Genomic DNA, 16,554 nt, shown 5'->3' on the forward strand with positions numbered 1-16,554 from the left:
TGGGGGTACGGGTCGTACTTACACTGTTGGGCTGGGGGGTACGCTCCTTGCATACGCGGGTGAGGGTTCGCGTCGTACTTACGCTGTTGGCATGGGGGGTACGCTCCATGCATACGCGGGTGAGGGTACGGGTCGAACTTACACTGTTGGGGTGGGGGTACGCTCCGTACGTCCGCGGGTGGGGGTACGGGTCGTACTAACACTGTTGGCATGGGGGGTACGCTCCTTGCATACGCGGGTGAGGGTACGGGTCGAACTTACACTGTTGGGGTGGGGGTACGCTCCGTACGTCCGCGGGTGGGGGTACGGGTCGTACTAACACTGTTGGCATGGGGGGTACGCTCCTTGCATACGCGGGTGGGGGTACGGGTCGTACTTACACTGTTGGGCTGGGGGGTACGCTCCTTGCATACGCGGGTGAGGGTTCGCGTCGTACTTGCACTGTTGGGGTGGGGGGTACGCTCCTTGCATACGGGGTGGGGGTAGGGTCCGTACATATCCGTCCCCACGCTATGTGATGTTTGTGCGGCCCGTACCCAGGCCTTTGCCACGTGGCTGCGATCCGTCCCGCCAATGTTGGGGTGACGTGTGTGGGCGTGGTCCGACTTGTACCCACGCTCTTCAGGCGTGGGTACGGGACGTACCTGTCTGGTTGTGTTGCCGGTTCGCGTGGTGACGGACTTCCGTTGTGGCGGTCGCTGGCTTATCAGGACACGCCCCACCCCCTCGTGGTGACCAGGGCATGGGAGTCAGGTATGTCCAGGCCATGTGTGGTGTGTGACTTATGTGGTTGTTTTGTGGCCTGCCCTGGTCGTGCCCCCCCCACCCCACCCCACTTTCCCCCCTCCCTTAGTGATTCTGACCTTCTGCGGCGTCTGCGTCGTAACCTGTAGAGGAGGTGTACTGCTATGAGGGCAGGGATGACTCGTAGGTTCGGGTCCATGTCTGTCCGTCGCGTACTGGTACTCCTTGCTCGCGTCGTCCTGTCGCGTACGGGTCCTCCTTGATCGCGTCGTCCTGTCGCGTACGGGTCCTCCTTGGTGGCGTCGTCCTGTGTGTCCGTCACGTACTGGTCCTCCTTGTTCGCGTCGTCGTCTGTCCGTCGCGTACTGGTGGTCCTTGTTCGCGTCGTCCTGATTTCCCGGCAGTTTTTGGCTGCCGCAAAATATTCACCGTGCGGGGTGACGTCGGTGCGAATCGTGATTCCTGGGTCGTGAATGGCTGGCTGCGAGCGTCCCGACGTCAGGTCGGCGCTTTCCCGGATCGCATTGGTAGGTGTTTTTTTGTTCGGTCGGGCTTTTTTACGATTCGTACGGTAATGGTGTACCCGTGCGAATCGTAATTCCTTGTTTGTGAAAATTGACGACCGGGTACGCGTCGGGCGGAGATTGTGCTCCGTCCGACGGTTCGTACCCGGTTTTTGCAGGATCGTGATCGGCACCTAAGTTGTTTGGGGGTGCGGCCATCAGCTGGTCGCCTAGGTGGTGGCCTGAGGAGTTGGGTAAAGCCCCTACCCCTAAGGAGGAGGTTAAAAATCTGGGAGTCAAACTTGATCTCAAACTCACTCTTGATACCCACATTAATACTACTGTCGGCACCTGTTATCATATTTTGAGTCTGCTTAGGAGAATTTTTCCATTACTCCCCATTTCCACCAGAAAGACCCTGATACAGGCACTCATTATGAGCAGGATCAATTACTGTAATGCCTTGCTACTTTCTACTCATGTAGCCTCACTGGGTAAACTACAGGTAATACAAAACACGGCAGCACGTTTGGTAACCGATTCACCAGCCAGGACCCCCTCTTTGCCTCTGCTGTCCTATCTGCATTGGTTACCAGTTAAAAAAAGAGTGGAATTTAAAATGGGCTGTATGATATTTAAGGCTCTAAATAGGCTCAGCCCTTCCTATCTTGTTAGAAAACTAAACATCTACACTCCTGGATGCTCACTCAGATCGGGTTCAAAAAGGCTTCTCTCTATTCCCAGAATCAACAAGGCGCGTATGGGAGGCAAAGCTTTCTCATATCTGGCTCCGAGTTTCTGGAACAGTCTTCCCCAGCACCTTCGTGGTGAAATGCCCCTCTTCCAGTTCAGAAAACTGCTGAAAAACCATCTCTTCTAATTTTCAGGCCTGGTTAGTCATCTGTTTCCAAGCGCAGAGATACCCTTCGGGGTGATTCAGCGCTATATAAAACAATAAATAAATAAATAAGCGTCATGAAGGTGACAAAACACTACCAGCAACTGTCCCACAATCAGACTACATGGAATGCAGCCGGAGTGTCGAGGAGGACAATGGATGAGGCCAAGAGGCGCTGGCATGACCTGAAAACCTAAACCAGGCACAAACCCGCTGCCAACAGGAAGGCAGCAACGGCGACAGGAGGTGGGAGTCCTGCCTGCATCACAGGAGGAGCAGGAGGAAATGGAGGCCAGTCATCAGTGTGGAGACGGTGCAAGGAGGTGGGAGTACGGACACAGCTCGAAAGGACCTGACACAATAACAACAGGGTGAGTTATGACCAGGGACTGGGGGGATGCGGGGAGATGGGCACAATGGCACCCATGCACAATCAAGTAGAGCACACTGCACACCCACAATGACCCAGGATCATGTCCCTCATTCCCATGGCACACTGCAGCACACACACAGCAATCACAGCACATCCCATGACAATGTGGCACAAAGTGCAACACCGACACTGCAGAACAGGGGACACAACTGGGTCCGCTCATGCACAGAAACAGGCCAATCACATTGGACAGAGCAGGGGACTGTGAGATGCAAATGCACGGGTACAACCTCACATCTGTCATGTAGTCCCAATGTCCACTCTTCCCCTCAAATTACCAGCACCGCCCAAACACTCACAATGTACATTGTCACACAGTCTGCATGTAAACAAAAACAATGCGCAAACATAAATGTCAACTCAATGTCAACATGCATCTCCCCGTCACATTGCTGAGGGATAAAAAACATCTCCAGCAGGTCAGACCAGACAACCCATCAGTGATGCCGGAGATGACCACCACACCTCCGACACCGATGCCCTACAACAGCTCATGGACTTCTCAGGCAACCAACCCCCAGGAGCAGGGCAGCCAAGCTACATAGAGAGGACCCCAGCCCCTGCACAGACCACACAGCTGGAAGCACCCGTCACCACGGCTGGCTCCTAACACTTCACCGAGGCACACATCGCATTCCAATGCCAGGTGTCAGAATGCCAAAAGGAGGTGGCCAAACAGGTGCGGGTGGGCTCAGAGCTCATGGAAGCCGAAGTAGATCACATACGTGGGTGTTCAAGTCCCATCAGGGACCACCTACACCCCACAAAGGAGACCCAACACGCGACAGATACACATGCATGTGCACATGTCCTGCAATGAACCACGCCCAGAGGCGCGGAATCCTCATTCAAACCCCGACGCTGGTCCTCCATACGACGGCCCAGTCCACTCCTCTTACGTATTGAGTGGCTGACGACAAAGCTACATGTCCAAGGTCTCACCCGCTGCCTGTGGTGACATGTCTGCATCTGCTGTACACAGCACAATGTAATGTCGTAGGGCCCAGGGCCCACATACATACAACAAGAACACAGGGACACACGCATATATCATGTTGAACTGGCCACGGGCACGTGCGCCCGGCCCCTTTATTGGCAGGGCCACATGTACAGTGACGCAAGTGCTGGATGTGTGTGGGGTGAGTATAAGCCAGCCAGTACGGAGTGCTTGGTGCTGGCAACAACTTGAACAGTGGACAACAGTGCAATGGAAACAGGAAAAACCTGCATTACAGAGTCAACTGCTGAGCAACATGGAGGGAGCTGGAGAAAGGACAGCGGTCACCCAACATTTAAACAGAAGTGTCCATGAGTTGAAGTGCACTGAGGTAGGGGCACTAGAGATGAGCGCGCTCATGTGAAGAAACTGCTAGGATTGTGTCCCTTCGGGTTAGTCCTGATGCAGATGCAGTAGGGTTTTACACCTACATCAACGTCCTCATCAACGTCCCAGGTCTTTCACTCTGCCTGAGGTGACATTGCTGCACAACCTCTCCACAGCACAAAACTCAATCAGTAACAGTCCATGGGTTGCGGTGCACTGAGTCAGTGGCACCTGGAGTGCTGAGCAGGGGATCAGGCAGATGATGGCATCCACAACAGGTCTGAGCAACTCCGTTAGTATGCCAGTACCACTGTTTCAACTCTGGCAGATGGTGGATGGAGTTGGCCCTTAAGATGGTGGCGTGTGCCTCCTGCAGTGATGCGACGTCCTGCCCGGTCAGGACTCGATTTGATGTGTGAGCCCTGGTGGTCCGCAGTTGAGGCCAGAAGCCGCGGACAGAGCAGGGCCACATGCACATGACGTCGATGACCCCAGGACCACCGTCACAGAGGTCATCCAATATTCATTCAGACAGGGTCCCTGACGTGAGCTGCACAGAGTTAGTGGCTCCGGATGCACAGCGGTCGGCACAGGCACACCGCCACGGGATGGTGACTTGTGGTGCACTGAGGTAGGGCCACGCAGACTGGGCAGGTCCTCATCGATGTCCGAGGTGAATGTGGCAGAGGGTTGCGGGTTACAGTGGAAGGTGTCCTCGAGGGTATGATGCAGAGGTCTGATGTTATCCAGAAGCAGCAAAAAGGAGGAGTGGAAAGCGACAGCCTCGTTGCCACCTCCAATTCGGTGACAGCCACATAAGGATGAAAACTACCCCCTAGTCCATAGACTCAGACTGCACCAATGTACGACCAGAGAGTGTCCATGAATGTCAGGGAACAGACTTAGTGGCATCGGGGCTGGGGGGGGGGGGGTGTAGTCTGCGATGATGCCGGTACACTGATATGAACTCCGCCATTGCTAAATCAAGACTCTGTGACCTACTGGACCACAGTGTAGGCCGGAGGCAGCGGTCAGCAGTGGCCCACAGCCACGTTTCGTTGGCTCGCGATGCACAGAGTTAGTGACAGCAGGGCAGTTGACGTTAGTGTCCGATCACCTCCGTAACGATGATCCTATTCCCTCCGTAATGCAACGTGTCATCCTCTTACACCTCTCCTTGTGTGCAATGATATGTATTCTGCCTTTGAATAATCAATGTTCAGTTCCAATTCTGTGACCTACTCGTGCGCAGTGTAGGCCAAGGGCAGTAGTTCGCGTAGGCCCACAGACATGTGTGGTTGTAATGCTATGCACAGACTTGGTGGCACCACATCGAAGGGAGTATAAAGACAAACTCTGCCTTAAATAATGTTCACTGCCATGGTGTAATCAAGACTCAGTTCCAAATGTGTGGCCTACTTGTCCGTAGAGTAGGCCGAGGGAAAAGTAGTCAGCAGTCGACAACAGACATGTGTCATTAAGAATGCCATGCACAGAGTTGGTGGCACCACATTGAAGGGAGTACATTGATATAAAATCTGCAATGAACATATGTACTCTGCCATGGTGTAATCAAGACTCAGTTCCAAATGTGTGACCTACTTGACTGTAGTGTAGGCGTGATGCAGCAGAAGAGTACGTCAACGAGAAAGGAGTAAAGTGGGCCTGTGTCGTGGAGGCCGTGATGGTCTGAGGAGGCTGCCAAGGTCGCGGGCCTCAGGCTTGGAGCTTGCGCCGGCACGTGGTGGCCCCTCCGTGACACACGCCGGTGTCAACAGGTGATCAGTGTGGCCTGGCTGCGCAGGGGCAGGCCTGACAGGTTCGGGGTCCAGTGGGGCCGGGGTACGGCATGCGCACAGGATCGCAGGTTTCTCCGCTCACGAGGACGGTGTCAGCCTCTTGGCGGGGTGAGAGGCGCCGCCCTGGCAGAGACGTTGGGCATTCCGGAAGAGGACCACGCCCAGGGCTACGTGCTTTTTATTTACACCCCTACGCTGGCCTGGCGTACGCCGGGCAATCCCACTCCGCAAACGCTTACGGGGGGTGGGGGGGGACGTAACAGGCAACATTTCTGCGAACTCCCCCACTGGCTGGCGTGACATGGTTGCGTTCACTGTCCACTACACTCCATACACCAGCAGTGTATGTCGCCATGGATATGGGTGTGTTATGCATACTGCGGTCTGTCCAGCACATCGCCACCACTCTTGGCATTGTGTACTTTCCCAATCATGGTTCTCCTGCCTCCTTCACAAATGCCTGGTTCCCACCTCTCCCCACATTCCACTATTGTGTGACTGAGGTGTCATGCCGTTGACGGCTCATTGTCACGGCTTGCCCAGGTTACCATTGTAAGTCGTTCTGTCGTGTCTGGTGGGTGGGCATGTTGTTTTGCATGTTGTATGTGATTTTGTGATGTGTGCATTGCCAGAGTTGTGAGTTGCATGGATGTGGAGTTGAGGTGTGTGGGGTGTTCATTTGGTACTTGACAACGGGCAGTGCATTCCCATTGGTGCCATCCTGGAAGCGCTGGTTGATGATGGACTGTTGGAGGATGAAGGAATCATGCACACTGGGTGGGTATTTGGCGATGACGTTGGTGGAGATTCCACGGTGTTCGGATGTTGCCTGCACATTGATGTGAGATGTGTGCTTTCTGTTGCGGTGATTCTGTGCTGTGTCACCAGGGGGCACAAGTAGGACATGTGTGCTGTGGATTGCCCCCAACACGTGCGTGCATCCAGCTATGGCGTATGGTACTTGCTTGGTCTCCAGCGGATCCTGCGCTTTGTGGTGGACGTATAGATACTGGGGTACGAGGCTGAGGATGGCTTCCAGGACAGGTGTGAGGGACTTGGATGCGGCTGGCTGTGAGACTCCTCCGACTCTGGCGGTGTTGGTTGGGGGGTACCAGAGGCCAACAGGTGAAGCTCAGCCAGCAGCTTTGTGTGGGGTGGCATGTTGGTTGTCCGCTGTGTTGGTGCCATCGGCCTGTTGGGCGATGATGGTCAGGATGCATAGGATGGTTGTTCTTTTGAGCCTGTAGCGGGCAATGATATCCTCTGGTGTTAAGTATGTGAGGCTGGTGCATTTCCGGTGGGTCCGATGTCTTTGTCCGTGCTGCCTCTGTGGTGGTCCGGGGAGGGTTGCTGTGGTCCTGAGTGTGGTGTTGGTGGGTGTGGCGGCCCTATTGGGGCTCCAGGGTGCATGTTCAGTTGCTCTGGGTCATCTGTTGTTCTTCATGTTTGGCTTTGGGCTGTGCTCCATTGGCTGCTGCCGGTTGTCGTCTGACTTTACACCAGGTCAGAGCAGGTGTTAATTTCCTGCTGCTAACGCGCATTTACGCATGTTTTGTGGTCTTTTCGCAGATGTGGCTGGTTGTTAAGAATGCTGTGGAGTGGTGTTGTCGCAGCTTTTTGCACGGGAACGCCTACTCTGCATCTCATTAGCGATAGTTGCCGGGGCCATCTGTGGCGATGTGTTTGTGGCTGCTGTGAGAAGTTGGCCTGGCATATGCTGTCCACTAGTTATAGTGGGCACCTTGCACCAGTCCAAATAACCCTTATTGATGATTAGGTTTAAGACAACCACTATTGAAAGCTATCCTAGTGGTAGCTAAGTCTTGAAGGAGTGTAAAGCAGCTTGGTTTACCAGATTATAACCTATTGAATAACTAAATGAAAGGAGATCCACACCAGGTATATACATATAAAATATATGTATTTATTTCTAAACACGCTCTACTAACCTCTTTATGAAGTTAGAGAGCAAGGCACACAATAATACAGTTATTAAACAACAGTAAATAGCACAATATGCAATTGGCCCCAGGGGGAGACCAAACCATATATTAAGAAAGTGGTATAAGAACCACGGCTTGACTAGACACAGTGCCTAGAGCACATAGAATCGCTGGGACCCCAACAAACCTTCCAAGGCAGTGACACAGGGGACCCATGGGGGATGTGTGCAGTGTGAGAACACAGCCGTGAGCCCCGTACAATTCAATGGGAAAGTTACGGTTGGAATTTTAAAGTATAAGGACACTTAGGAGAGGACTTTGGACAAACCGTTTCAGACTTAGAGGGTTCTAGGGCCAGCACCCACGGGAGCACTGGAGCACTCGTGTTACCTCACCCAGGGAAGCCGGGTGCATAGGTATCAAATGGTGTCGGGAATCGTCGTTGATTTCAATGGCGATGTGCTGCAAAGTGCTGCTGCTGTGGAAAGGAGAAGTGTCCGGTGTGATCCAAGCCTGGATCGAAGATGTGAAGAACCTGAAAGCAGAGGGGACAGAACCTGGGTCACTTGCCAGTGACCAGGGGCACGATAGACGAATGCCCAGAGATGTCGGGTGTTTCAGGTGCGAAGAGGTGAAGAGGTGAAGCTTGACTCCACTTCCAGGAGGAGTCGACGGCGACCACAGTCAGCAGGTGTCCGCAGGTGAGCTGTTCCACAAAGGATGTCGAGTGCTGGGGGGTCAGTTTCCGGATTGGAGACGAACAAGCCTTTGCAACGGCAACCCACGCGGTGAGACTCCCCAAGCGATGTAGAGTCCGGGCACATCTGGAGCAACCAGCTAAGCCCATTGAAAGTCAAAATACCCTTCTCAGGGACCCACAAGTCGACGGACAAGGTATCGCGAAGGGACCTCGAGAGGAATTACTAGATACCAGCCCACGGGTCACTCGAGGAATGTAGGCCAGAAATCTTCGGTGGGATCACTGCTCTGGGTCTGGACTACAAGAAGCCCAAAGCACAGCCTCAGGTATTGCCAAGAAGCATATGCTTCTGCAAATGGTCACGGTGTCTAGGGGTTTGGGTTGCACGGTCCCCACAAGGGCTTTGGATCTCAGGTTTACTGAGAGCACAGATCGGCCTCGGGGAAGCTTGGAAACCCACCTCCTGTGTTGCAAAATCGACGGTGTCCTTCGGGAGCAGCGTCTATGCAAACCGGACAGATGCATCTTTGGTGCCTGCCTTGCAGGGGAGTAACTCCTTTACTCCAAGGGAGATTCTTCGGTCATCCAACGTCGTGTAGATAGTAGAAGTTCTGGGATTATGTAGCAGAGTTTCGTCCAGGTAAATCTAAAGTCTTGTAGTCAGGGATTACTACTTTATACCCAAGGAAGGGGTGGGACAAACTCTGGGGACCCACCTATGGGAGGGTCAGGACAGAGGGGTGGCTACACCCATGTGCTTTGTTCAGTTTCGCACCAGAGTAGGGGCTAAGTGACCCTACAACCGGTTTGAGCTGGACTATGCACAGGGACACCAAATGTGCCCCCAGTGCGGACATCAAAGCACTCCTGGAGTGCACCCACCCAGCCCCAATACACTATAGCCTGTCTGGGAGGTGGTTCCTGTGACAGGAAACCTATTGTCCAGGCCTCCCCTGCCAGAGTTTCGTCCAGCAGCAGGAGGGTAGACTCGTGTCTGTGGCTGGCAGCATTCATTTTGTGATGCCAGGGTCTGTTAAGCTGGTACCGGGTGTACCGGTGGTACCATGTTTCTCCCTCTAGTAGGGTGGAATCATACCTCCCACACCAGTTACTGGTGTGGAGGTATGGTTCCAAGGTGTTTGACACTAAACATGACATGTTTCCATGCAGCCATTTCAAAGTTAGCATTTACTGCGAGGTTATAATGCACTTAAAAGTATATGGTTTGGCTGCATCACAAACAAACCTGAAAGCTGCAGAGGGGCTCTGCTCATGTATGGGCACCCTCTCACATGAAACCCAGCACCCTGCCTTCAGGATTGTTAAGGCCTGCCATAGGGGTGACTGATAGGTTTACATGTGCAGTGATATGGAGAGATATAGGCAACCAATATCTCAGTAAGGGGTGCATACACCAACTTACACAGGCTGCTGTAGCAGACCTGTTGTGTCATTTTGAAAGGCTTTGCAGGGGTGGCATAATACATGCTGCATCCCCTGGTAGGCCTTTGGGGTTCCTATGCCCTGGGTACATAGTATACCATATTCTAGGGACTTATAAGGGTACCCCAGATTCCAATCTGGAGTGTACCTAAAGTACATGCAATCAATTTAGAGAGGAAGCAGCTAGGCTGGGGCCCTGAATAGCAGGGTCCCAGCCAGACTAAAGTCGAAAAACAGTGAAACAACAGCAAAAAGTGGGGGTAACCATAAGAAGCAGATCCTACTCTCTTACACAACCCCCCATCCCCCCCAAACGTAAGGACATTAAACTAACCTTGACCAGTTGAGTATTCATGTTCTAAGTGGAAATATCTGGAGAGTCCATCTGCATTGGCATGGTCACTCCCAGGTGTATGTTCCACTGTATAGTCCATCCCCTGTGGGGAAATGGAAAACCTTGAAAAAAAATTGGGATTTTCACCCTTCATCTGTTTTAGTCATAAGAGGGGCTTATGGTCTGTCTGAACAATGGAGTGAGTGCCAAACAAGTATGGCCTCAACTTCTTCAGAGCCCAAACCACAGCAAAGGCCTCCCTCTCAATAGGTGACCAACGTTTCTCTCTGGGGTCAGACTTCTGCTAATAAAAGCTACTGGCTGATCCTGACCTTCATCATTCAATTTTGATTACACAACCCCTACCCCCAACTCAGATGCATCTGTTTGGACAATGAATTATTTGGAGTAGTTAGGACTTTGCAGAATGGGAGCAGTGCACATGGCCTGCTTCAGGTCATCAAATGCCTTTTGACAGCTGACTGTCCACTGAACTTTCTTGGGTATTTTCTTAGAAGTCAAGTCATTTAAAGGGGTCACTATGGATCCATAACCTTTGACAAATCTTCTATAGTACCCAGTCAGGCCCAAGAAAGCTCTGACCTGAGTCTGGGTGGTTGGAGCAACCCAGTCCATTATGGTCTGGATTTTGCTCTGCAATGGTTGAACCTGGCCTCCACCCAAAAGGTGGCCCAGGTACACAACCTGACTCTGCCCTGTCTGGCACTTAGTGGCCTTGATAGTTAGGCCTGCTTTTTGCAGGGCCTCCAAAACATTTCTCAGGTGGACCAGGTGATCCTCCCAGGTGGATCTAAAGTCAGCAATATCATCTAGATATGCTGCACTATAGGCTTCCTGACCTGTAAGGACTTTGTTCACCAAACTTTGAAAAGTGGCAGGCGCATTTTTCAAACCAAAGGGCATCACCACAAATTGGTAGTGCCCCTAGGGGTAGAAAATGCTGTCTTTGGCTTTGCATAATCAGCTAGTCTGATCTGCCAGTAGCAAGCTGTCAGGTCAAATGTGCTAAGAAACTTGGCTGAGGCCAAAGTGTCTATAAGCTCATCTGCCCTAGGGATTGGATGGGCATCAGTCCTAGTGACTGCATTGAGGCCCCTATAGTCTACACAAAACCTCATCACTCTCTTGCCATATTTGGTGTGAGATTTAGGCACTAAGACTACTGGACAAGCCCAAGGGCTATCAGAGGGTTCAATAACTCCCAATTCCAACATCTTCCGGACTTCAGCCCTGATACAATCCCTGACATGGTCAGGTTGCCGGTAAATCTTCTTTTTAACGGGCAGACTGTCCCCAATGTCCACTTCATGAGTGCACCAGGTAGTCTGACTTGGAGTCAGTGAAAACATATGTCTAAACTGGCTGAGAACTTTTCTGTAGTCAGTTTGTTGCTGGACAGTGAGGCTGCCTGCCAAGGCTACACCATCTACTGTTCCATCATCAGGGTTCTGAGAGAGCAGGTCAGGGAGTGGGTCACTCTCTTCCTCCTGTCCCTCATAAGTAGCCATGAGCAAGCCCATGTTGGCCCTGTCATCATATGGTTTGAACCTATTGACATGGAGCACCCTTTGGGGGCTCCTGGGATTTCAGAGGTCTACCAAGTAGGTAACCTCTCCTTTTTGCTCAATTGTGGTATGGGGGCCACTCCACTTATCTTGGAGGGCCGCTGGGGCCACAGGCTCCAACACCCATACTTTCTGCCCTGGCTGGTAAACAGTTAGCACAGCCTTTTGGTCATGCCAGGCCTTTTGTAATTCCTGGCTAGCCTCAAGGTTTTTAGTTGCCTTCTTCATGTACTCAGCCATCCTGGAGCGGAGACCAAGAACATAGTCCACAATATCCTGTTTAGGGGGTTTGAGAGGTAACTCCCATCCCTCCTTCACTAGACATAATGGACCCCTCACTGGATGTCCAAACAGAAGCTCAAATGGGCTGTAACCAACCCCATTCTGTGGAACCTCTCTGTAGGCAAAGAGAAGGCATGGCAAAAGCATGTCCCATCTGCGTCTAAGCTTTTCAGGAAGACCTTAGATCATGCCCTTGAGGGTTTTGTTGAGCCTTTCAACTAACCCATTGCATTGTGGGTGATAAGGGGTGGTGAATTTATAATCCACACCACACTTCTTCCACATAGCAGTCAAGTAACTAGACATGAAGTTTGTACCTCTGTCTGATACTACCTCCTTTGGGAAACCCACTCTGGAAAAGATTACAAGTAGGGCCCTGCCACCACAGGTGCTGTGGTGGTCCTAAGGGGAATAGCCCTGGATACCTAGTGGCGCAGTCCACCACCACCAGTATAAACCTGTGCCCAGATGCTGTTTGAGGATCCATGGGACCAACTATCTCAATCCCAACCCTCTCAAAGGAAATCCCCACCACAGGTAGTGGTATCAGGGGGGCCTTTGTTGTACCACCTGCCTTACCACTGGCTTGACAGGTGACACAGGAGCGACAAAACTCCTTAGTGTCGTCAGACATGTGGGGCCAATGAAAGTGAGGGACAATTCTGTCCCAGGTCTTGTTTTGGCCCAGGTGATCTGCTAAGGGAATGTCATGGGCTAGTGTTAATAGGAAGCCCCTGAACTTCAGAGGTATAACCAACATCCTGGTGGCACCAGGCTTAGAGTATCTACACTCTGAGTACAGGAGTCCATCATCCCAATATATCTTATGGGTTCCACTAGCATTACCAGCAGCCTCATCAGCAGCTTGCTTTCTGAGGGGTTCAAGAGAAAGGCAGCTCAGCTGCTCCTGGCTCAGATCTGCCCTGGAGACCCCCCTGTCCCCAAGAACTCAATCTGGTCAGATTCAAGCTCCCCTGGGACAGTGCCTTCTTCAGGACTGAGATCATCTCCCTTAAGAGACTGATCTGCTTTCTGAGTCAGGGGAGAAGACACTGCCTTACCCCTACTGCTCTTTTTCTTGGGAGGCACCTGGTCCATTCTTCCACCCTCCAGGGCCTGTTCAGCTTTTGACATTTTTGCCTGTGGCCTGGTCATAGCAAACACATGTGCAGAGATTCCCAACATTTCTGCATGGGTACTAAGCTCCACTTCAGCCCAAGCAGAAGTTTCCAAATCATTGCCAAGCAAGCATTCAACAGGGAGGTCTGCACTTACCACAGCCTCCTTAAGGCCAGTAACCCCTTCCCAGGAGAAATTAACAACTGCCAAGGAATGGTCTGTCCTGACATTGCTAGCATTGGTCACTTGGTATATTTCCCCAAGTATGATTTGCTCAGGAGCCACAAGAACGTTTGTCACCATTGTGACACTTGCTCCTGTGTCCCTGAATGCCGAAGCTTATTTTCCATTTATCAAAGGCTGCTGTCTGTATTTGCCCAGATTACTGGGACTGACAAATAAGGAGGACATATCCATGCCTCCATCACAGATCAGTACAGCCTGAGCAGGAACTCTGACTAGGCCAGAGTCCATCTCAGATCCCAGGGTTAACCCTACTACACCTTTATTGTGAGTACCACCACTTGGAGCTGAACTAGGGGGAACAGTTGTATTAGGGGCAATGGTGGCTGGAGTTGAGTCTTTGGACTTGGTACAATCACTAGTCCAATGGGTTTTCTGTTTACAGATTTTGCACCATGGTTTCTTTTGGCCTTTTCCTTTGTTAGATTGGGACTCCCCACCAGATGCAGATTTTTGGGGCCCTTGAGAAGACTTCTGGTCTTTACCCTTTTCCCCACCCTTACCGGAGTTCTTAGAATCCTGCTTCTTGGAGTCACCACCTTGGTTCTGAACCTTCTGCCTCACCCTGGTTCTGACCCATTTGTCTGCCTTCTGGCCCAATTCTTGGGAGAGGTCAGACCAGAGTCCACCAGGTACTGCTGCAACAGCTTATTTTGACAATGATTAAGGTTCTGCTCCCTTGTGATCAAATTGTACAATCCTTTAAAGGAACACACTTTACTTCCAAGTAACCAGCCTTCCAGAGCCTTAGTAGCACAATCTTCAAAGTCAACCCAGTCTTGAGTCTGTGCCTTTTTTGGGTGTCTCTGAACTTTAACCAGTATTGTTCATTGGTTAGGCCAAACCCATCAATCAGTGCACTCTAAAACACTTTGCAATTGTCAGCATCCTCTTCTCTAACAGTGAGGAGCTTATCTCTACCTTTGTCTGCAAAGGAGAGCCACAAGATTTCTGCCCACTGCTCCTGAGGGACCCTCTGTACTTTATAGGCCCTCTAAAGTGCAGTTATCCATTTGTGGAGGTCATCTTGTTCAGGTTCCTATGGTCATGAGAATGTTCTCTACCTCTAGGGACACTGTTGCTGCCACCTTGGGGCTCTAGCACCAATCTTTTTGAAGCTCTCTGGCGCTCCAGGGATTCCCTGTCTAGGGCCAGCTGCTTTGTCTTGATTCTGAGCTTTACTCTCTCAAGGTAAAGCAGTCTACACTTTCTGTCATAAGAGGACTTCCTCCTATGAGAGGTAATGGTCCTATTTGAAACAGAGGTCCCTACAGATGTACCAGGATGATTAGATTCCTGAGAAGAACATCTAGACCTTCTTGGTAAACTGTTAACCCTTCCAGGTGGAGTAAAGAGAGGGCCATTAATGCCTACTTCCTCACCTTCACCTTCAGGAAGGATTTGATTGTCCTGGTTAGAATCCTCTTGGTCCTCCTGGCCAGTTTCAGAGTCCAGGTCCTGGATGTTTTCACTTCCAGTCCTGTCATCTTCTGCTGCCCCACCCAACTTGACTGCCTCATCAGACCCTGGGGTCTTTCTGAGGTCATCTAAAAGCAAGGCCTCTATGAGGCATTGAGTCCCAGGGTTCTTCCCTGTCTTCAATTTCCTAGATGCACACATGTATCTCAATTCCTGAAATGAGAGGTGGTCATACTTAGTCAGCAAGGAGCCACTGGCTTCTGCTCTTGAAGACATACTAGAGTAGTGAGGTGTTGCACCTACCTAACCTAGTGGGAACTACTAAAACCTCTTAAGTTGTAGAAAGGGTGTGCTAAGCCCTTGACACACAACTCTAAGTTCAGTAGAACTTACTGTAATCTAAACTTGATTTATATGTACCTATAGTGGTTTTCAGTTAGTCACTCAAAGAGATTATCTGGTAAAGCAACAGCAAGCTTGAATCCAACCGCTGCACACCAATGTGAGCAGTTGGCCTGGCATATGCTGAACAGTAGTCATAGTGGGCACCTTGCACCAGTCCAAACAACCCTCATTGATGATTAGGTTTAAGACAACCTTTATTGAAAACTATCCTAGTGGTAGCTATGGAGAGCAGCCTTCAGGCTAAGTCTTGAAGGAGTGTAAAGCAGCTTGTTTTACCAGATTATAACCTCTTGAATAACTAAACGAAAGGAGAACCACACCAGGTATATATATAAAATATATGTATTTATTTCTAAACACGCTCTACTAACCTCTTTATGAAGTTAGAGAGCAGGGCACACAATAATACAGTTATTAAACAACAGTAAATAGCACAATATGCAATTTGCCCCATGGGGAGACCAAACCATATATTAAGAAAGTGGTATAAGAACCACGACTTGACTAGACACAGTGCCTAGAGCACGTAGAATAGCTGGGACCCCAAGAAACCACCCAAGGCAGTGACACAGGGGACCCACGGGGGACGTGTGCAGTGTGAGAAGACAGCCGCGAGTCCCGTACAATTCAATGGGAAAGTTGCAGTTGGAATTTTAAAGAATAAGGACACTTAGGAGAGGACTTTGAGCAACCCCTTTCAGACTTAGAGGGTTCTAGGGCCAGCACCCACGGGAGCACCAGAGTACTCGTGTTACCTCACCTAGGGAAGCCGGGTGCATATGTATCAAATGGTGTTGGGAATCATCGTTGATTGCAATTGCGATGTGCTGCAAAGTGCTGCTGCTGTGGAAAGGAGAAGTGTCCGGTGTGATCCAAGCCTGGATCGAAGATATGAAGAACCTGAAAGCAGAGGGGAGAGAGTCTGGGTCATTTGCAAGTGACCAGGGGCATGATAGACGAATGCCCAGAGATGTCGGGTGTTTCAGGTACAAAGAGGAGAAGCTTGACTCCACTGCCACGGGGACCAAGAGGAGTCGACGGCGACCACAGTCCGTAGGCGAGCTGTCCCACGAAGGATGTCGAGTGCTGGGGGGTCAGTTTCCTGATTGGAGACCAACAAGCCTTGGTAACGGCAGCCCACGCGGTGAGAGAAAAATGGCTTTGGTGTGGACCAGCAAGGTCCTGTGGACTCCCCAAGCGAAGGAGAGTCAGGGCACATCTGGAGCAACCAGCTAAGCCCATTAAAAGTCAAAGTACCCTTCTCAGGGATCCACAAGTCGACGGACAAGGGATCGTGAAGGGACCTCGAGAGCAATCACTAGATACCAGCCCACAGGTCACTCAAAGAATGTAGGCGAGAAATCTTCGGTGGAATCACT

Source organism: Triturus cristatus, chromosome 2_1 (assembly GCF_964204655.1).
Source record: "Triturus cristatus chromosome 2_1, aTriCri1.1, whole genome shotgun sequence".
NCBI lineage: Eukaryota > Metazoa > Chordata > Amphibia > Caudata > Salamandridae > Triturus > Triturus cristatus.